The sequence below is a fragment of the Salmo salar genome, chromosome 06 (genome assembly GCF_965601325.2).
Source record: "Salmo salar chromosome 06, fSalSal1, whole genome shotgun sequence".
Lineage (NCBI taxonomy): Eukaryota > Metazoa > Chordata > Actinopteri > Salmoniformes > Salmonidae > Salmo > Salmo salar.
This window is the reverse complement of record NC_138296.1, coordinates 42,658,301-42,681,781: the sequence shown is the minus strand read 5'-3', so window position 1 is coordinate 42,681,781 and position 23,481 is coordinate 42,658,301. Positions and strand designations below refer to the sequence as shown.

The 23,481-nt window shown below is 40.3% G+C and overlaps 1 long non-coding RNA gene across 1 annotated transcript in view; it reads right to left on the bottom strand.

The window, feature by feature from the left end:
• Positions 1-23,481, bottom strand: part of LOC106607394 (protein ELFN1) — a 90,041-nt gene that overhangs the window by 33,942 nt on the left and 32,618 nt on the right. Inside the window, exon 2 of the long non-coding RNA XR_001329190.3 lies at positions 11,709-11,804. This is a non-coding gene — a long non-coding RNA (protein ELFN1). The remainder of the gene's footprint in view (positions 1-11,708; positions 11,805-23,481) is intronic.

Here is a 23,481-nt window from a genome sequence, read left to right as displayed (position 1 = left end):
GCTGCACAGACCTACTCTACTCTTTTTAAATGACTCATATAGATAAAATGATTGTGCAGGGGAGTTAATGGCCATGGGAGGGAAACGCACCAGGGATGCCCTTGATGATGGAAATTGTGACATTTGGCATATGCAAATGTGCACATTTTTGCTGCAGAACAGCATTGATGACATAGTGGAAACATATTTACAACAAACAGTATTTTGTTGTGTGAGACATACTGCATGTGTCTTGAGAAATAACAGCCCTATAGGACAGCAACAGATCTCATCATTTCAATTCTCGCTTGAGATATTTTGCAATAACTTCACCCATACAGTAGCCTTCACAGAGTATGATATTCTTATAATATGTATTTTTTTTTGTTTTCAGATAAATGCATTTTTGAGGAAGAATGACTTTACTGCACAGTATGTGTGTGTGGCATAGTATATTGGCAGCACAAACATATGAGACAAACAATAAATAGGAAGCCTCTATGTGATTCAAGGACATAGGTGAAGGGAGCGGGAAGGTTAGCAGTGGAAATCTATTCCCAGTCTATGTGAGTCAACGTTCTCTGATGTCCTGAGCATGTCTTCCAGGTGGGGTTCTAAGTCCTCTAGTCCCCCTAGCAGTGGAAGATTTACTGGCCCCACTGGGGCTTTAATGATACGGCCTGGATGTACAGAATAAAGAAAAACAAATAAAACCTCCCCTGTCTCTATAACTTAGAGGGTAAAGGTTTTAAACACTGCCATGCTGGTTTCTTACTATTCTCCATTTTGTGTCATATTGCACATGATGCCACAGTGAATCTTGATCTCAATCGCCTCTACAGTACCATGGGAACAATAGGCGATGTTCCATAGTTTTACCACAGCATTCTTTCTGGACAGGCTCTGTCCCTTGTGACACGTGTCAAAGAAAGCAGCTTGGCACAGAGGGCCCTCACCTCTTTTCAACTGTTTTACTTCCAGACGTCTTCAACATCCGTCAAAGGAAAGTGTCAATCACAGGTTCAAAGTGGTCATTAAAAACCATACTCAGAGTCTGTATTGTCTCCTCAGTTCCAAGGCTCAGTTAAAGGAGCTAAATAGAACGAGTGCATGGACTTGAAGTTGACCCCTTGGATCATCCTCAGATAAGAAGTCAACATGTTGCTTTTTGCTAAAGTAGCGCTCCCGGGGGCAGTACATCACCACTATCTATACTGGAGAGATTAAATCAACGCCAGTCAATTGATCTAGCTATCCAGGCGTTCACATTGATGTGTTCAACTGTGATAACATTTTGAAGTCCTTCCAAATGTGCCACTCTCGCTCGTGATTGACAAAGACACATCAAAAGGCGATTTGGCTCACATTGAAATCTAGTTGCCATGGACACTGACATTGTTTGAAATCAAAGGGAAACAGTGTCAATATTAGCTCCAGTTTTAAATTATAATCAAAAATTGTAACAGGTAAAAATCATTAAAACATGAAAGACTAATAGATTTAAGAGTTCTCATCCTGCTCCTAATGTGCATAATGAATATCATATTTTAGTGACCCTTGCATTGGTGAGCATATTATAACTATTGATGGTTTGACCTTATGGACTCAGGAAAAATGTATCTTCATAGTATCTACAATTCAGTCCATACACAATCCTGTAAGTTCTTAGATGCCTACTTCGAAGATTGACAGAGAGCAGCATACCACAATGTGTTTGTCACACCCTGATCTGTTTCACCTGTCTTTGTGCTTGTCTCCACCCCCCTCCAGGTGTCGCCCATCTTCCTCGTTATCCCCAGTATATTTATACCTGTGTTCTCTGTTTGTCTGTTGCCAGTTCGTCTTCTCTTGTCAGGTCTTACCAGTGTGTTTTCCTGTCTCGCTGCTGTCTCAAGTTCTGTTTCCTAGTTTCCATGGTTCTGACCATTCTGCCTGCCCCGAGCCTGCCTGCCGTTCTGTACCTGTCTGACTCTGACCCGTTTATGAACCTCTGCCTGTCCTGAGCCTGACTGCTGTTCTGTACCTTATTGTCTCTGCCCTGGATTACGGACCTCTGCCTGCCTTTTACTTGTCTTTTGCATGCCCCCTGTTTGGGTCAATAAACATCTGTGACTCTAGCTGTCTGCATCTGGGTCTTATCCTGAGTTCTGATAGTGCTGTATTGTGTTAAAAAATTACAGAGATGTGAGCTTTTACCTTAGCAGCAGACAACATGTCTATGTGTGGTTCTACCAACAGATTCCATCCCTTTAGGGTTTAACAAGGAGAGTTTGAGGCTTTCTAGCAGTAAACCTTAGTTAAATTCCTGTTGCCATGCTGTTTATTCTCCACTGCCCTCAGATTCTCCACAATGTGAAAAACATGACAATTGAGGTACTGACTACAAGTTCTAAGAGAATATGTTCAGATTGAATCACTTTACCATTCAGTCTCTAGATTGCTGGTACTCAAGCATAGGAAGGGTAGTGTGTTTCTTCCCTGGTTTACATTCACTCTTTTGCAGGTTTTACTATATTATTTCTGCCATCCTAGACACACTTCCTCATCTGCTTGGTACTTCCCTTATGAACTATTTTGCGTACACTAACTATTTGACAGTTTAATATTTAAGTCATAATGCCCTCAAAGCCAGTGTTTGGAGGATACATTGGCACGGGTGTTGTTAGGCCTGAGACGAAGTGGAGGGCCGGCAAATCGTGCCAATATATCCTCCAAACACCGGCTTTGCGGGCATTATCACTTTTATACAACAGGTTAGTAACATATTCAAATAATATTTTCATAAAAACATTTTTTTAATGAATTTAATCATTCTATTTAATCCTTCCACAAGATATAGTCCCGACACAAATCTAGGTTTGCTACACAAGCCGGCTGGTAGTTCGTATATCGGTTCGGTTGCCAGAGACATGACCCTGACATTGTCTTTTTGTTCTGTATCTATGGACGCGACCCAGTCGTTCTTTCTAAATGTTCCATTGCCATACTGGCTGGCAACGTTCTTATCCCTTGCTTGCTAGCTAGCCAACTACAGCTAATTTACTGTCATGTCAAACAGTGCAGCCAGAATAACAACAGTAGGTGCATTTACATTTGTTTAAGCTGTTTTCTCGTGACATTTATTTGGATATATCCATAGCAATGAGCTAATGAGGCACGATTTCGCCTGGCATAGAAAATGTGCTCTCTCATCAGGACACTGTTGTTCAGAGGAGCTAGCCAACAACACAGCTACCAATTACACTTCAAACTGAAGCTGAAAAGACTGCAAACTACCTGCACTTCGTTTTGTTTGACCTTTTTTCAGTTGACATTTCTTTGTATATATCAATAAAAGTGAAACCAGCTGATTCATGATTTCGACTGTCTGAGAATCGCTGTCTGCCTGTCTGTCTCGTCCTGACTCCCGACCCCTACACCTTCTTTACTATGGGACAGCTGGAGATCGAAATTGAATATGGAAACAATGTTGCAAATGTTGGAGAGACAGCAAGGTTTATACAAATCTTCGCTGTTGAAAACTAATTGTTGGTCTAAAATAAATGTAAGATCATGTCTAGATGCTTTTTATAGTGGAAATCAAGTTTATAAATTTCCTGGTTGGGCTAATGAGACACTGGATTGCACAGTAAGATTGAACAGAGTAAATAGTCATTTTCGTGTCATAGATTTAGCTGGTGGAATAGACACTTGCTGGAATGCTCTTTTAACCAATCAGCATTCAGGATTAGACCCATCCGTTGTATAAAGTCTACCAGACTAACTGTCTATCCTGTACTCTATCCACCATTCATAGTGACAATAGTGGTAGGTGGATCGTTTGTCCAGATCTGCATTAAGCTAACTAGCAATCATACCACACATAAAAGCATTTAAAGCTGCATCAATTTTCCATATGAATCCACAAGAACAAATAGGTATAGCTGATAGGCAGCGGAGAAACCAGGTGCATAATTATGCATGAAAGAACAGTGAAGACATGAGAGATGCAGCTCAAAAAGCTTTCCTATTGATCTTGTTTAGAGACATTACAATTATCCAACCTATAGTAGTCTACAATACCACAATACAATGAATAATTGCATTATTATACTCTAGGTTGCAGTGAAAATGTAATTTGAATAGCAGCGGGAATGCCGTGGGAATTCATTCAATTTGTATTTTTTATTTTTTATTTAACCTTTATTTAACTAGGCAAGTCAGTTAAGAACAAATTCGTATTTACAATGACGGCCTACCCTGGCCAAACCCGGACGACGCTGGGCCAATTCTGCGGCGCCCTATGGGGTCGGCGGATCAGTTGTGGGTCTTCTCTCTACAGTTATAAGGTCTAGAAAGGAACAGTAGCAAGCCAGTCTAGGTGTATTTTTACTTCTGTTTATTTTCTATTTTACTAAGCTGCGCTGTCTGTTGCAGATCATCATTCTCCCAAGTCGTCCTATAATAGTATGGCCACATACGCTCCTGGTAGTCCCAGTTATTCAGGAAAGCTTAACACATGCTCTGCCTCCTCTCCAACCCGAGCCTAAATATGTGTAATTTAACTATTTAAATGTATTACTTTTTATATGTGGCAGAAACACAACCAGTCACAATGTTTGAATCGGATTAGGCTTCTTCAAAATTCTCTTGTAGGCATGCTCACGTTCATCCAAAATATCATTTCAGCATCCTGAAAATGGCTTGACATAAACCAGGTTTCCATCCAACCTTTTTTTGCGAGGAAAGTACATGTCGTATGAAAAATGCCAGGACATCATGGGAAAGCATTCAATTTATTACGTTACGGATGAAATAATGATGAACTTCACAGGGTGGTGAAAGTGCACAGTGATGAGTACGCCTTTCAATAAATATCGAGGGTCTTATTCTGGTGTCATAATGATCGATGCTTGGCTGCAGTTTGACAAATAAAATATTGCACTTTTGTCCATAATAATCTGATCATGTAGCCTATACACACACTGTGTCTGTGAGCTTTTGTCTAGAGCACACATGCCAATACCAGAGTGGACACATTCACTGTACCTACGTACCTATACCTACCTACTATACCTACGCAACATTTTTGGTGAAAAAACCAGTAGACCTAGAGTATTTTTTTTATTCGGTACATGAGAATTGAACCGCAAAAGTTATTTTCGTGTGCACTACGTATTTATGCACATAATTTTATCCGCAACAAATGAAATTAGATGGAAACACAACTCTGATGGGACAACACAATCTCACACTCAATTCGTGCAAATATGTAGGAAAACTATTTCAGCAGATTTTTTTGTGTTTTTATGCGTTTTTGTGTGGCTTAATTTGTAACAATCTTTTGAAACTTATTGGAGCAATGCATTTTGGGCAATGATGTTCTACACTGCCTTTTTTTTGTATCCCAAATGTATTTATATAAAAAAACAAGTGTTAACTACCCAATATTGTTAATCAGGGGCGGCAGGTAGCCTAGTGGTTAGAACGTTGGGCTAGTAACAGAAAGGTTGCTGGGTTGAATCCGCGAGCTGACAAGGTAAAAATCTGTCGTTCTGCCCCTGAGCAAGGGAGTTAACCCACTGTTCCCCAGTAGGCCGTCATTGCAAATAAGAATTTGTTCTTAACTGACTTGCCTAGTTAAATAAAGGTGAAATACTTTTTTTTATTAAAAATATCAACCATGTAGTCACCGAAATACTTACAATATAATAGTAGCCTTAGGTTAAACATTTTTTTTTAATTAATGCCAATATTGTTTTCTATGCTTGTTTTCGCTTAATACTTTGGGATACTGGTGCTATGTCAGATTTTATGAGGGTTGCCAGATTAAAAAGAGTAAAAAGCTGCATTTGTCAGTTTTTTTTCTCTGGTATCGATGAAGGTATTTGATTGGTGAATGGGGATACATTATCATGATGGGAAATTAAATAATCAATAAGTGTGGGAAAACAGAAGACCCGCAAAAAAATCTGTTTGGTTTAAATTCCCCTGGTGCAACTGCATGGTATTTGCCACTATAGCGAATTTTTACTACGATCAATTAAGCCATATCAATGCAGTTAAACAGGTTCATGTAAAATAATGCATTTTGTTGACTTCCACTTATGGCACTTCCAAGGCCGTTTCACAATGATTGTTATGGTCGTGTCAATCATGTTATATACTTAAGCTATTGTAACAAGGCATATGCCAGCATTGTAGGCCTACTGCCTCTGCCCAGAGGCCTACTAGGCTTTCATGGCAACGGCCGTTGGAGCTCACTTTGCCACGTATGAGCTCTGGTTAGAGTCCTCGTTGCAGCTTTCACTTTCTTCCGCTACATTGATGGCAGCGTTGGGATTACGTCCAGCTCACACCTAGTTATGTGATCTAGTGGTGGGAAGCGGTCTGTTCTTCAACATTGTGTTGGGTGTAATTACATTGATATATTTAGTGAACAATGGATGGAAGTAGTCACTACAGGTGTGATCAAGGCTTACATCAAAGTTGCCTGAAGCTGAATGGAAAGTGCCATGCCCAGACCAGTTATTCAGAAGAAAATCCTCTGTATGTCTAACTGGCATAAGTTAACTTACCTGTGTGGACCCAAAACAAACATGTTCTACACCTTTACAAAGTACCTGTTTAAAGTGTTATTACAAACATGATGTCCTTTTGTTACTAAAGTTTATACATCTAATAACCTGACAATGATCCACATCATATGGGTAGACAAATAATGTAAGTGTGTTCTGCAGCAAAACACAACGAGCCTTTTTTTAGGATGCAAACCAGTAATATGAATCACTGTTGATCCATCCTGTTCTGATCTAATGAGATGGATGTAGGATTTTCTACGGCCTAGAATCGAGGGCTTTCCCAGTCATGAAGGATGAAGCTAGGCCTCTCTTGATTCTCATTGGCAAAGACTGAACTCAAATTAGGGGTTATATGTCAGACTCTCCTATACCACTTTGCCCAACATGTTATACCCCAGAGGTTGTAAATAAACCCTTTTTAATGTGATATAACTTGAATCATTATTATAGGGCTGCAAAACCCAAACTGAGCATTTCTCACTGGAAATTGCTGCTGACATTGAACACAGCTTAGGGTTAGGGTATTCAATAATTTCAGACTCTCCTATACCACATTTCCAAACATCTTATACCCCATAGGTTGTAAATTAACCCCTTTTAAGGTGATATAACTTGTATGATTATTATTAGAGCTGTGAAACCCATAGCCGAATGGCTCAGACTGAGCATTTCTCACTAGAAATTGCTGCTGACATTGAACATAGCTTAGGGTTAGGTTATTCAATTAATTTCAGACTCTCCTATACCACATTTACAAACTTCTTTTACCCCATAGGTTGTAAATAAACCCTTTTTAAGCTGATTCAACTTGTATCATTATTCTAGGGCTGTGAAACCCATTGCCGAATGGCTTCATTTATTTATGAAGTGTCACGTCCTGACCATAGAAAGCTTTTATTTTCTATGGTAGAGTAGGTCAGGGCGTGACAGGGGGTTTTGTCTAGTTTATTTATGTCTATGTCTATGTTGGTTCTAGTTTATTTTTTCTATGTTGGGGTTTTGTCTAGTTTATGTATTTCTATGTGGGGTTCTAGTTTATGTATTTCTATGGGTTTTTTGTTGGGATGATCTCCAATTCGAGTCAGCTGGTCATCGTTGTCTCTAATTGGGGATCATATTTAAGTTGTTGTTTTTCCCACTAGGTTTTGTGGGAGATTATTTTGAGTTAGTGTAAGTTGCACCTCTTCGTCACGGTTTGTTGTTTTGTTTATTAGTTTATTTGTATGTCTTGCATAATTTCACAGTTAAAATAAAATGCGGAACGATACACACGCTGCGCCTCGGTCCCATTCTTCAGACAGCCGTGACATGAAGAGCAATTTCCGTTTTATAACAGGTAGTGTCCATTTATTTACAGTAGAGTGTTGATTAATTATTGCTTTCTTCAGTGGAAATATAGAATATGTATAAAAATGCCAAATATACCAAAAACTAAATCAGGTAGAGATTTAGGGCTATTTAACCATGTTAATCATTACTGAAACATGCAAACTACAAACATTTAACCAGTTAAAGATAATGAATACATGACAACTAGATACAAATATTTTATAAAAAATGATAAATACAAAAGTCAAGAGTTGGCTATAACATCAGTAAAAACAAAGTGAGTGTGTGTGTATATATGTGTGTAAGTGTATAATGGTGTGTATTATATAATTTCCCAACATAAAATTGTATCCACATTCCCTAATCAAATATCTTTATCAATACCACATAAAAAATTTTTAAAAATAAAAATCTCCAATCTGGCGACCCTCATAAAATTCGTCATACAGTGCATTCGGAAGGTAATTCAGACCCCTTGACTTTTTACACATTTTGTTACGTTACATCCTTATTCTAAAATGAAATAAATTGTTATTTTTCCTAATAAATCTATACACTATAATGACAAAGCAAAAACTGTTTCAGAAATGTTTGCAAATGTATTAAAAAAAACTGAAATATATGACATTTACATAAATATTCAGACCCTTTATTCAGTACTTTGTTGAAGCACCTTTTGCAGCGATTACAGCCTCGAGTCTTCTTGGGTATGACACTACAAGCTTGGCACACCTATATTTGGGGAGTTTATCCCACTCGTCTCTGCAGATCCTCTCAAGCTATGTCAGGTTGGATGGGGAGCATTGCTGCACAGCTATTTTCAGGTCTCTCCAGAGATGTTTGATCGGGTTCAAGTCTGGGCTGGGCCACTCAAGGACATTCAGAGACTTGTCCCGAAGCCACTCCTGCATTGTCTTGGCTGTGTGCTTAGGGTCATTGTCCTGTTGGAAGGTGAACGTTCTCCCCAGTCTGAGGTCCTGGGTGCTCTGGAGCAGGTTTTCATCAAGGATCTCTCTGTACTTTGTTCCCTTCATCTTTGCCTCGATCAAAGTCTCTCAGTCCCTGCCGCTTAAAAACATTCCCACTGCATGATGCTACCACCACCATGCTTCACCGTAGGTGTCACGGTTGTTGTAGGAAGGAGCGGACCAAAGTGCAGCGTGTGTGTCGTCCACATTTTATTTTCACTGTGAAACTAAGCAATACATACACATAACTAAAGAAAAAAAAAAACGTGACGCAGAGGTGAAACATACACTAACTCAAAAACAATCTCCCACAAACCCAGGTGGGAAAAACACCTTAAGTATGATCTCCAATTAGAGACAACGATGACCAGCTGCCTCTAATTGGAGATCATCACAAACAAAACCCAACATAGAAATACAAAACTAGAACATAACAACATAGAAAAACTAAACTAGAAAACCCCCCTGTCACGCCCTGACCTACTCTACCATAGAAAATAACAGCTTTCTATGGTCAGGACGTGACAGTAGGGATGGTGCCAGGTTTCTTCCAGATGTGACGCTTGACATTTAGGCAAAAGAGTTCAATCTTGGTTTCATCAGACCAGAGAATCTTGTTTCCCATGGTCTGAGAGTCTTTAGGTGCCTTTTGGCAAAGTACAAGCAGGCTGTCATCTGCCTTTTACTGAGGATTGGCTTCCTTCTGTCAACTCTACCATAAATGCCTGACTGGTGGAGTTGGTTGTCATTCTGGAAGGTTCTCTCATCTCCACAGAAGAACTCTAGAGCTCTGTCAGAGTGACCATCAGGTTCTTGGTCACCTCCCTGACCAAGGCCTTTCTCCCCCGATTGCTCAGTTTGGCTGGGCGGCCAGCTCTAGGAAGAGTCTTGGTGGTGATGGAGGCCACTGTGTTCTTGGGGACCTTCAATTCTGCAGAAATGTTGTGGTACCCTTCCCCAGATCTGTGCCGCAACACAATCCAGTCTTGGAGCTCTACGGACAATTCCTTCGACCTCATGGCTTGGTTTTTGCTCTGACATGCACTGTCAACTGTTGGATCTTATATAGACAGGTGCGTGCCTTTCCAAATCATGTCCAATCAATTTAATTTACCACAGGTGGACTCCAATCCAGTTGTAGAAACATCTCAAGGATAATCAATGGAAACAGGATGAACCTGAGCTCAAAATCGAGTCTCATATTAAAGGGACTGAATACTTATGTGAAGAAGGTATTTCTGTTTTAGTTTTTTAATAAATTTGCAAACATTTCTAAAAACCTGTTTTCGCTTTGTCATTATGGGGTATTGTGTGCAGATTGCTGGGTATTTTTTTTATCCATTTTAGAGTAAAGCTGTAACGTACCGAAATGTGGAAAAAGTCAAAGGGTCTGAATACTTTCCGAAGGCACTGTATATATACAAATAAAAGTGGGAAACAAAAAAAGGGAGTGTAGAACACCCTTGCCCATCATGCACTGCTCTAATAACTTTCAAAACATTGTTCCGAAGTTTGCATCCCCAAAATGTATTTTCCTATGAATGAAGTTGCATAAAAATGTGTATTTTCACACGAATTAAGACACACAAAAATGCACAAAATCTGCTGAAATACTTTTTCTGCATACTTGCACGAATTGAGTGTGAGATTGTGTTGGATGGGGAAAATATTGTTTTTATGCAAATGTTTCAACATTTGCATGAAAATCTTTCACAATTGGATTGAAACCGAGCTATAAACACCATAAAGACTCTGGCAAGTGCTCTAATCCAGTGTCACTTTGATTATGCCTGCACATCAAGGTTCAACAGCAGCCCCGAACATCTAAAGAATAAGATACAGACGAGCCAAAACAAGCTTGTAAGAATTGTGCTTGAACTACCCTCTCATACTCATCTGGAGGTCAATCATTTTAAGCAGCTACGCTGGCTGTCTGTGGAAAAAATTGTAGTATTAATTTAACTTGGTCTGGTCCACAGAATTATCACAGATTCAGCCCCCAGGTACCTATCCAACTATTTATTATTTGTTAGAGCTGTCCACCAGACAAATACCAGAGCCAGAGAGTGTAATATTAACTGTTTTAAATATAACAGTCTACCTGGTAAGAACAATTAAGCAATAAGGCACGAGGGGGCATGGTATATGGCCAATATACCACGACTAAGAGCTGTTCTTAGTGTCCAAAGTCGCTATGCTTTGTTAATTGGTTGTATGGTGCAGTAGCACAGAAACCTGTTACTGGAAAATTTGTTGCATATATTTTATATAACTATAAATATGGCATTAAATGTAGAAAATCTGATTTCCCCCTAGCTTATCGTGGTCTGCAGCTGGCTCTGGTCGTAGTGTAGGCCTAGTGGAACAAGCAGGGAGAGCAATCTCTTCCGTGGTGGTCAGCGAACCCTCAACCTTCTGGCCTGTAGCCCTGCGTGGCATCGACTATGTCACAAAGACATGCCAGAGTGGCAAAGTTGTTTATCCACGTTTATAAACACAGGGTCGCTAGAGTTGCTGTTATTTGTGGCCATAAACATCATTTTTTATCAATTCTATGAGGGTGTGCATTTTTATTTTTAAAGTTCAAAGGGAGGGTCAGGTGAAAATATTTGTAACGTTGAGGAGGAGGGTGTTTATTTTTATGACCCCCCACCCAGTGAATTTAGAACTGACCCTTCGAATTCATTTTCTTTTGTTGGAGAATGCCATGTCCTGTGAGGGCTTGTCTTGTCTCATGTAGTTATCCGTGCGTATTGTGACCGGTAGATTAGAGAGATTCCCCGGGATCCTCTTAGGGACATACATTACAGGGCAGTGTAACACCTGGAGGGAGTCATGCTAAGGTTGAATCCATGCCAGTCACTGGACTTACCTCTGCTATCTGGGTTAATGTCTCCGATAAGTAAAAGCATCTCTTGGATCCTCCAGCAGCATCAGTCCAGTCCTCATGGATCCTTCTTCTGGTCCTCTGGGGAAACACAGATAATCGAAGGGTAAATCAAACTGCTCCTTTTTGGTCTACGCACAGGAAAACATATGGCAGAGTGCAATGTGTGAATGAATCTCTTAATAACGTCTGAGTGGTTTTAAAACATTTCTGCCCAAACAAAGGTAGAAATCCATGTGGAAATCCATATTTTAGTATCTAGCCAGCTCACACTGCTGTTTTGGTTCAGAACAGGGTCATTGGTTTTAGCAGTGCTCATAAAGGAGTAGTCCCCAATTCCAGTCCTCCAGTAGCCCCAACAGTATACATTTCTGTTGTGGCCCAGGACAAGCACACCTGATTCTACTTATCAACTAATCATCCACCCCATGACAAGTAGAATGAGGTGTGTTTGTCTGGGGCTTCAGCAGAAATGTGTACTGTTGTGTGTACTCCAGCACCGGAGTTGGGAATCATTGTCATAAAGGATGGATTAGGGGAATTCATCTTAGGTGGGTGACCCTTATGACCTATAATGACCTATCATTGCCGGGGCTCTCTGCAATAGCAATTCATGAGCACGTCCAATAGCACAACAATTTTTTTCAAAGGAATGATTTGATTCACTCTAGAAACCTCAATTAACAGGAACAAGCTAATGAAATCCTGTATACCATATTCTGGCCATGCAATTTCCTGTGATCAGCAAACTGCTTGTACTAATTAAACAAAACTCAATTTGCTTTCCTCCCTCTAAATGGCTTCCCGTATAAACCCAATGACTATTTTCCATACTCACTGCCCAGGGGGAACATGGGTGCTCTCTCTGTTCATATTACGGAAAGGCAGGACAATGATGAGAAACGGATGCTTTGTACCCAGTATATGTCATGTGTTAGCTAAATAGAATATGATATATAGCCCTGCTGTTGTCTTTACTGATGTTGGTATGATCCTGTTTATGAAGTCTCTATGCAACACTGCACTAATGAAAAGTTCCTATATAGAGACACCTACATACATATTAACTCAAGCTTCAGATGAGTGCGCTATCAGTATTCATATTAGTACCCTTGTTGAAATGAAATGATTCTCTATTCCCCTCTCCTGTGATCCACTGTTTGCGTGACATGCAGTATCTTGGGAAAAACACAGACAGAAATGCAATGTTGAACAGTAGCTAATGGAAATCTGAAACCCTGCTAGAATTTCAATAAATCTGAGGACGATAGATAACACCATTCAATTAGCTGGTAAGGATGCAATTTGCATTCTGTTGAAAGAGGTGATAGTTTGAGTGCCCCGAGGCAGCTGCCATATAGCGCAGGCGGGCCTATGAAAACCCCCCAAAAACGGCGGAAACAAGAACCAAAAGAAGAGTTTGGGGAGTCTTGGGCGCTATTCTTTTAATTACTCATCATAATGACTCCATTTAGCTGTTCAATGACCCATTTTATGGCGTTGAACAGGCCTGGGAAGCCCTGTGTCCTTGGCAGGATTGATCCTGCAGCTGCCCCAGATAGCTGCCCCAGCTAGCCTACACTGCAGAACTGAAAAACCTTCCCTCGACTCAGACCCCTGGGGGAATACAAGGGTCTCTCAAATATTGACATGAAAAACAACACGTCTACATGGGTTTTCACTGTTATTAAACACAACCGTAACTCAATACATTATTTTCCAGAGAAAAAAAATGTAAACAGAGAAAAAAAATATCAACGGACGAGAAGCGCAAAACCCCAGGGGGATTTCAAATGTAAGTAAATGGTTCCTGCACATATTTGTAAAAAATCAATGAAGTAACTAAATGAAGGAAACAAAATGACAAGTAAACAGGAATCACATCTCCTATTAAAGCGGAATCATCCCCTCCCCCCATGTTATCTCAGAGGCTGATGCTCTTCTCTACTCATACAGTACGTGTAGTTTTGACAGGATTCTGACCTATTTGTGATGTAAGTGTTTCTGAGGTGGGGCGGGGGGTGGGGGGGCGGGGAGCGGGCCGCGGGCCATGGGGGGTGGGGGGGAGCCGGAGCCCAGGAGGAGGTGAAGGTCCCATATGGCCTTGGAGAGAGAGAGAGAGCACGAGTTTATGGCACATCACCGGCACACTGACCCTAAACACTGGAAGGCTGGGCATCAACTCTGTCCAATCTGACTGACTGACTCTGCTCAGCTGCTGACAAGTGCAGAGGGGCACACAGGGGTATGTGGACCAAAATAGCCCTGCTGTGGTCCACTTCAGCTTGACGCAATTGCTCACAAATCACTGGCATGCACTTTCCTCCAAGATAGCGTTCCATAAAATAAGCTTTGTTGCACTGGAAATGCATTCCCTTTGTGTCTGAAATAATATACTAATGTATTCATTATTGAGGACACCCTGGATACCTTGTTTCAATTCATGATAATGATAGCAATATTACAGGACATTGCTACAAGCGATTAGTGAAGTCCTTAGCTATTACTGTCTCAAGTTAATGATGTTCCCCATGAGTATGGGGTTGAATTTCCTAGACCATTAATAAATTATTGCTATGAAGATACTGCACGTAGAACATTCTGTCTGCCAAGATACACAGATTGCATTACAATCTGTTCAATGTCGAATATCACACGTATTATAAAGGGTACCGCAGAAAGTAACGGTAATGTCATGGCATTGGTTATCCATGGTTCTGGAATTAAGTTAAGGCCCGGGATTCAAACCACACAGATTCCACGCATCACACCGATTACATGTCTTGGATGGAATGTCAACAATATGGATTCCCAATACATTGTTTTGTCTGGCTCGGTTGTTCTTGTACTAGATTCACCGTGGAAGATGTGCAGTAGAAAGATGTTGCCAGTTAGTTGTGAGATAACCATCTGTCCATTCCACTCCCTCGGTCTGTCGACAAGAAAATACAATTAATATTGTACTAAAGAAGAACATGACAAGGCTGAACAATAGAAAATGAAACTGGGGCTGTTAATGTGGAAATCCAACATTTGCCAATTACACATTTTGTTGTGTATTCCCCTCTATGTTTAATACTTCAAAGCAGTGCAGCATAAAACAGCGATGGTAATTACATTGTTAACTTAGTAGTGCATTGCAACCCTTCTCTGAGGGACCTCAATGTGCTTGGTTAAAGCTGAGACTTTAATGAGTGTACAAAGAAAACAACCGAGACGGGATGAGAGATTTCAGAATGGAATGGATCGATTAATCTGAAAACAAAAAGAGCACTGGAATTCCTCAAGAATTCAATGAATAATGAAAGAACCCCTGGCCAATTCATTTAAAGATCATTTTGAACAGAAAGAAAATATGGGTGAGTATGTATCTTTGCTCTGAAAATTTCCTATATTTAATTATGTGTGATCTGCAGAAAATACAAATACAAAAATGAGATAAAAACTCTATTAATCTTCCAGGTATGAAAAAATGCCATAGGCTCACACAAGCTTTGTAGAAGAAGAAAGTGAATTGCTAAGTGCGGTGGCTTTTTGTACAAGAGCATAATTCCAAGGGAGTATTCCCAAAGGCAGAGTTGGAGACAGATGCAGCACTACACAGCACAGTAACATACAGTGAAACCATAAGGATGATGTAAGGTTTTACTGCATTTTTAGGACCTAGTCACATAAGCATTTCGCTGCACCTGCTATAACACCTGCTAAACTGTGAACGGGACCAATAAACTTTGATTTGAGGTGTCTTAAAACAAAAAGACGGTCATAAGCGAGGGCTGAGGGCTTTGCCTCTAGTGACTGGCCGTCTTGGAGGCCATTTTAAAATGAGAAGTATGCAGTCGTGCATTCATGAGTATCCCTATAATTCTTCTCTGTGATGGGCTGAGATGCACACACTGGGATTATGCTTAGACAATCACCGCGGGGACGCCCTTTGACAAAGAACAGCCTCCACAGGATGGAAATAGAAGCCCCGTTTACACCTGGTTCTAACATGGACTGTCCTGATCTTGTCGACATTCTGATTGTGCACACATATTTAGAGAGGTGTAGATGATTAAAAGACTCATTGTGATCTGATTGTGATCAGATCTTCCTGACTACCTCCGGAGGGATCCATTGTATCTGGATATCAATCATGTGTAAACAGAGCTGCATAGTCAAACCATTTAAATCATCATTATACTGGTCTCTAAAATTGAAATATTTAGACCACACAATTAATCATCAGTTGGATTGAAAAGTGGCTATATTCTGTGGTGGTGCAATGCAACCAACCTTTCTAAATGCAGTACAACCACGCTAATCTAAAAACAATGGATTCAGGCTAATAAATTATGTTTGGGTGGAAAAGACTGATTCCAGGAAGACCTTATGGATCATTTTCCCGAGGCAACTATTTGTTTCGTATTTGTTGAATTCTCACTTTGTTGCGCTATGCTCAAGATCCAGTAGGAAAGCAGACCCTGTTTTTGTGAACTTGATTTCACATCTGAGTGAGTCAGTCTCTCCGTTAGACCTGAAGGCATGGAAGCGAGGAGCCACACTGTTGGTTCCCCCTAGGGAGACTGAGAGACTGGACTGTTCTGAAGGACCCGCAAACAGCAAGCCACTAGGAAAACAAAACACACCGAAATCCTTGAAATGAACATGCCAAAAATAGATTATACAGTATTATTGTCTACCATCAGGCAATGTAAATATTCTCTGGCCCTTCCAAACACATTTCAAAAAAATGGGTTTCCTGATACTTATACTACAAGTTTACTGGTTCAATATTGAAGGTATATGACATTATTGTACAAGCACATGTACTTGGAATGTTAAGATGAGTTGTTATACTGAAAGAAGTGTGAGACCAACACAACACATGTGAGATACATTTCTTTAGTCCATGGGGAGCTGGAATCTTCAGGCGATCTCATTGAACCAACCACCAAAATGCTGGTCAGCTAAAAATGAATCATAACAACATGCTTAATAACGCACTACCTTAGTTAAAGGAAGGACCTCAGGACACAAGAGAGGAGCACTGTTCAAAGTTTTTTATTCTGGTTTTTTTTATCCTCAATTTTTGTCAGCTTGACTAACTCATTTTTCAGCTTAATACTCATGACCAGCTGTAATAGTGAGGTTGACTGACTAGCCTAGAAAGGGTTGCATGAATTGATAGCCGCAGTGAATGTTGGCATCATGCACACTATGTCTTAATTGGACTCTGGAGGTGTAGTGGCGCATTTGTGTAATGTGTACTGTATATAACGATATTTTGTAACCCCATACACATTTGCTAATGTTAATACTCTGACAAACGCTGCAACTACAAAAAGAGTGAAACCCTTCAAGTACGCTGTGATACAATAACATCCCATCATTACTTGATGGCTTTCACCTTTTACGACCTGTCAGTCGAAATGCTAACGTTCATATAACATTCATGAGCCATCTAAAAATGTCAGCATGTCATGAATACATCGAGATGACATTGTCATGACTGTATGGACCCCCCCCCCCCCCTTCCCCCCCCCCCCCCCCCCCCCGCCTCCACTGTCCTATTAGAAGCTCGTCACGTCCAAATATGATGTCTGCTCACTATTCCATTATGGAGAGTTAATGCTTCAACCTGTCAATGTAACAAATGTCGCGCTCAATGTTATAACACCTAAAAGCTGTACACTTAACTCTTGCACTGTAAAAGAGGACTATGCAGATCTGTGCAAGGCTGAATTTCAACATATTTTCTTACATCGACTTTAATGGAGTATAGGGACTGGTGGTTGTGAACATGGCTGTTCTGCTCTAAAATAAAAAGAGGACTGAATGGTACACTGAGGAATGCTAGGGGAAGCTATTAAATGACATGCACTCAGGGGGTTTCTGTGTACTTCGCCGGGGGAATTATTCATTTAGTAGCTGATCTTTGCCTCTTTGGGAAGGCTCTGTGTATGAATAGTAATGTGCTCCTGAGAATGGCCTCATACACACAGATGTGACAAAGAGATTAATGTACTCCCTTGCCTGTTTTTGCTCTTAAGAATCATTCACCAAGAGCATCTTCATAGAGATTTCTAAAAGGCCATAATGACTTTTATACTTCATCAAAGAAGGATCTCTTAAGTGACACAGGCAATAATGTGTTATTATACTGGATATGTAGGGTGGAAATATTAGCATGACAGTATAACAGGCTCACTGCATGTGTTTTTTACTCTGGGGCTATTATTGCTTTGAGCAGCTTTTCTCCGGGGCCTCAAAAGCTATGGAGAGTTGCATGGAAATCCAGTGTATAATGGTAATCTAGGATTGCTTCTGAGGCACAAAAAGGAAAGTGTGGGAACCCTTAAGACACTAATGGATAGAGGTTATTTTCAGGAATAGAAAGGATTCCTCCAACATTGTGTGCTTTCAATACAACAAAGACGAAGCTACATGACGACACCAAGTGATTGATGGATTGGGTATTTTTCGAACATGCATGGCACACTATAAGGTAACACTTTATTTGGATAGATCAGTAACATTTCAGCTAACTACAGTTGATGTCGGAAGTTTACATACACCTTAGCCAAATGCATTTAAACTCAGTTTTTCACAAGTCCTGACATTTAATTCTAGTAAAAATTCCCTGTCTTAGGTTAGTTAGATCACCACTTTATTTTAAGAATGTGAAATGTCAGTAAAATAGTAGAGAGAATGATTTATTTCAGCTTTTATTTCTTTCATCACATTCCCAGTGGGTCAGAAGTTTACATACACTCAATTAGTATTTGGTAGCATTGACTTTAAAATGTTTAACTTGGGTCAAATATTTTGGGTAGCCTTCCACAAGCTGCCCACATTAAGTTGGGTGAATTTTGGCCTATTCCTCATGACAGAGCTGGTGTAACTGAGTCAGGTTTGTAGGCCCCCTTGCTCGCACATGCTTTTTCAGTTCTGCCAACAGATTTTCTATAGGATTGAGGTCAGGGCTTTGTGATGGCCACTCCAATACCTTGACTTTGTTGTCCTTAAGCCATTTTGCCACAACTTTGGAAGTATGCTTGGGGTCATTGTCCATTTGGAAGACCTATTTGCGACCAAGCTTTAACTTCCTGAGTGATGTCTTGAGATGTTGCTTCAATATATCCACATAATTTCCCTACCTCGTGATGCCATCTATTTTGTGAAGTGCACCAGTCGCTCTTGCAACAAAGCACCCCCTACAACATGATGCTGCCACCCACGTGCTTCACGGTTCTAATGGTGTTCTTCGGCTTGCAAGCCTCCCGCTTTTCCCTCCAAACATAACGATGGTCATTATGGCCAAACAGTTCTATTTTTGTTTCATCAGACCAGAGGACATTTCTCCAAAAAGTACGATCTTTGTTCCCATGTGCAGTTGCAAACCGTAGTCTGGCTTTTTTTATGGTGGTTTTAGAGCAGTGGATTCTTCCTTGCTGAGCAGCCTTTCAGGTTATGTCGATATAGGACTAATTTTACTGTGGATATAGATACTTTTGTACCTGTTTCCTCCAGCATCTTCACATGGTCCTTTGCTGTTGTTCTGGGATTGATTTTCACTTTTCACACCAAAGTACGTTCATCTCTAGGAGACAGAACGTGTCTCCTTCCTGAGCGGTATGAAGGCTGCTTGGTCCCATGGTGTTTATACTTGCGTACTATTGTTTGTACAGATGAAAGTGGTACCTTCAGGCATTTGGAAATTGCTCCCAAGGATGAACCAGACTTGTGAAGGTCTAAAATATTTTGTCTGAGGTCTTGGCTGATTTCTTTTGATTTTCCCATGATATCAAGCAAAGAGGCACTGAGTTTGAAGGTTGGCCTTGAAATACATCCACAGGTACACCTCCAATTGACTCAAAGGATGTCAATTAGCCTCTCAGAAGCTTCTAAAGCCATGGCATAATTGTCTGGAATTTTCCAAGCTGTTTAAAGGCACAGTCAACTGAGTGTATGTAAACTTTTGACCCACTGGAATTGTGATACAGTGAATTATAAGTGAAATAGTCTGTCTATAAACAATTGTTGGAAAAATTACTTGTGTCATGCACAAAGTAGATGTCCTAACCGATTTGCCAAAACTATAGTTTGTTAACATGAAATTTGTGGATTGGTTAAAAAACGAGTTTTAATGACTCTAAGTGTATGTAAACTTCCGACTTCAACTGTATGTACTAACCCTGACCCTAGTTCTAACCATAACCTTAACCCTTATCCTAACCCTAAACTTAACCCTTCTCCTAACACTAACCTTAATCCTGTCACGTCCTGATCATAGAAAGCTGTTATTTTCTATGGTAGAGTAGGTCAGGGCGTGACAGGGGGGGTTTCTAGTTTAGTTTTTCTATGTTGTCATGTTCTAGTTTTGTATTTCTATGTTGGGTTTTGTTTGGGATGATCTCCAATTAGATGCAGCTAGTCATCATTGTCTCTAATTGGAGATCATACTTAAGTAGGTGTTTTTTTCCACCTGGGTTTGTGGGAGATTGGTTTTGAGTTAGTGTATGTTTCTACTCTGCGTCACGGTTTGTTGTTTTTGTTCGTTCAGTTTATTGTGTATGTATTGCATAGTTTCACAGTGAAAATAAAATGTGGAACGACACACACCCTGCACTTTGGTCCGCTCCTTCCTACAACAACACTGACAAATCCATATCCTAACCCTGATTCCAAACCTAACCCTAAACGTAAACGTAACCTTAGCATGCAGCTGCTTATCAACAGATATTTTGTTGATAGTATAGTTTGTTATAAGTGTGACCCGCTATAATTAACAGAAGAGATCAGTGATGAGATGAGCTTTAGAATAGTTGTCATTAAATCTCTTAACCCATGACTCCATCTGTAAACCTCTGAAACACCACAAGGCAACATGCTCACAGAAACAACTGACCTCCTTGTGTGAAGTCTTTTTCAAGTCGGGTTAAAATAATTATTAGATAATACATTGAAACTAGAACACAACACCATGAAACGAGTAGCCTGCTCACTGGTGCCTGATGCATTTTTCATCGCAATATAGCAGCCTGAAGAACATCTATTTTTAACCAGCTCTTGGTATTCAGTTATTAATGAAACATATCAAGTAACACATCATATTTATGTATCTGTTTTCATGTGGAAGATTAATTTCCTTTGTAACCCCTGCTACAGGGCTGGAGTACTGTAGCGGGCTAATCAAGAAACACAAAACAAAAGTGAGGCTAATTAACAGGCCTCGTGAGGTACACTTTCGTTGAGGGATACAGCTAAGCCTGCTACCTGGATCACAACCAAGAACGTTGATAACCGACACTTCTCACTGAAATGTATATTCAAGTTAATGTTATAAGGAAGTCAGGTGGGAACAAATTTGGTAACAAAACTCCTGAGGCACAACAGAACTAGGTCCAAGAAGAAGATCTCATCCAGAGAATTTCAGCAAAACATCAAAACAGTTAGGGGTAGATCATCTCCTGATATGCCCCAAGCTTGAAATTAGAGTGAGAAGGCCTGCAGTGCCTCCTGGTCGCTCGACAACTCTCCCTGCCAGAAAAAGATGGAGATAACTATTGTCATCAGTGCCATTAGTGGGTTTGGACTCAGTGGAATTCTGGGGACATTGAGCAGGATCACTGGAGCACTGCAGAGCATCCACAGTGCTGAGTCATAAAGTTCTTCTCCCTGTCTGAGAAGAATATTAATCAGAGTGAGTTGGACATATTCAAAAAGTACTATTCTAGACTTGAAGAACAACTAGCGAATCCAAAATGAACTCCTGGTGACATTGGCCTGCAGATGTATTGTGTCAGACAGCACAATGCCACAGAATCATGAGCTACAGCACCATGGAAACAAGTATCTTCTCATTTACACATGTATAATAAATGCCTCCCTTGTGTGTGGAATGAAGTTCTGCATGTAGATCTGAATGAAGGATGTGGACTGTAAAGGATCAGCAGGATTGATATTCCATGAAGATATTGTATAGTGAGCCCCCCATTAAGGCCAGTTGCACTCTAATTGATGGAAGCAGAGCACTGTGAGGTGTAAGTCCCTGCACCCTGTGCTGCATGTTGATGTCCTTCACATTTTCAGCAAGCTTGAGGTATGACGCTGGAACAAATAACATTGTCCTCTCCAAATGCATAAACAAAACAATTGCAGATTGCAAATGACTTGACGAGCGTTAACTCGTGGTGTGCCTGTGGCTTGACTGAATTGTACTGCAGTGAACAATGCGAGAGGTTTGTACATTCCTTGTGGACAATCCACAATGAAGAAATGACCCGAGCTGTCTTTCCCCTACTGCACCTAACTCCTTTAAAGTATCGAGTTGAAGGTAAGGACGTGCAATGTTGAGGGTGGCTGACAGTAGGGCTGCACCAATCATTAGGGCTGTGTTGAACATAGTACTCTCTACAGGAGGGACGGTAGTGGGCCAAGTGTTCTGCTCCTGCTTCAGGAGTTTGTTTAACAAGCTTATGTTACGAGACACCATCTCCTAGTTGCTTTACGGAACAGAGAGAAGTGCCCTGTACTTTAAACACATCCTTGTCCAATGCTCCAAAGCAATCAGTGAAATTGTACAGTCATCCAGCCATCCGGCCAAGCCCTCCCACACTGTTAATGTATGCTCATTCAAATATTCAAAATTGATTTTTTTTTAAAGTGGAAAATCAATTTGCTGCTTCTGATTCCATTATGAGCATGTTATCATTCAGAGCACACTGGGCTTCTGCTGCAATGTGGCCCACTGAAGCCTCTGGAAATCACTCACCACCACGACATCCTACTTGCCAGGTTAGGGCACTTTGTTCTGGCTGCAGTATGAGCTCAATAAATCACCACACAATAACCTGGATCCTTCACAAGAGCTGGGTGGCCCTTCTGAATATAGACACCAATGTCAATAGCCTTGCACATATTGCTGGACCAAATCTTGACATTATTTTAGCCATGAGAGCATTCGTTTTTGCAGAAAATCACACACTGGGTTCTCTAAAACGATGAGCCTCTTGGATTCTCTAAGTGATCAAACACAAATGGATACATAAATCAAGAAACGGACAAATTGTAATAAAATCGTCCCGCAGCTGATTTTTTTTCTCAGTTTACTTCAAGAGAGCTCAATAGTGGACAGACTCAGTAGCTAAGTGTTTGCACTCTAAGCATTACACAACGTCGTCATATTAATGACTGTTGCCACAGTTGATTCATTAAAGGGCCTGAGAGAGCTGGTAGTGTGCCTTTGGGTCTGATAAAGCCACAGTGTTGACGTCTACTGTAGCTTAGAATCCAGAGCAACTCAGTGCAAAAACATGTTCCAAAAACAGCTGTGGTCTAGCATTCTATAGCATACAGGTTTGATACAATAATTCGAATATTTCAAGACTGTATTTTCAAAGATTTTTAGACCTCTTTAAATGGTTGCTTGACATGTTAACCATCCGTAATAACCCTAGTCTATTTAATTATGCTTTGATACAAAGGGTAGATGCCATTCAACTATTAAGAGGCAGAAATTCATTTTCTTAAATTTAATGGAATGAAAGTTATGCCAAATTAATGTCAATTGCACATTCTCAGCTATTTTAGAGGACACAAAACGGGACACGAAACAATCATCATATGTCTTTTGGGTCAATGTCCAGTATCTAGAATGATTCTGTAGTTGATTGAACTTGCACAGAAGTGCTTACAAAGGAAAACATTATGCATTAAATGATTAGTTTCAAATAATAATATTGACTCACTCAATGTGTTCTCTTTCTAGGAG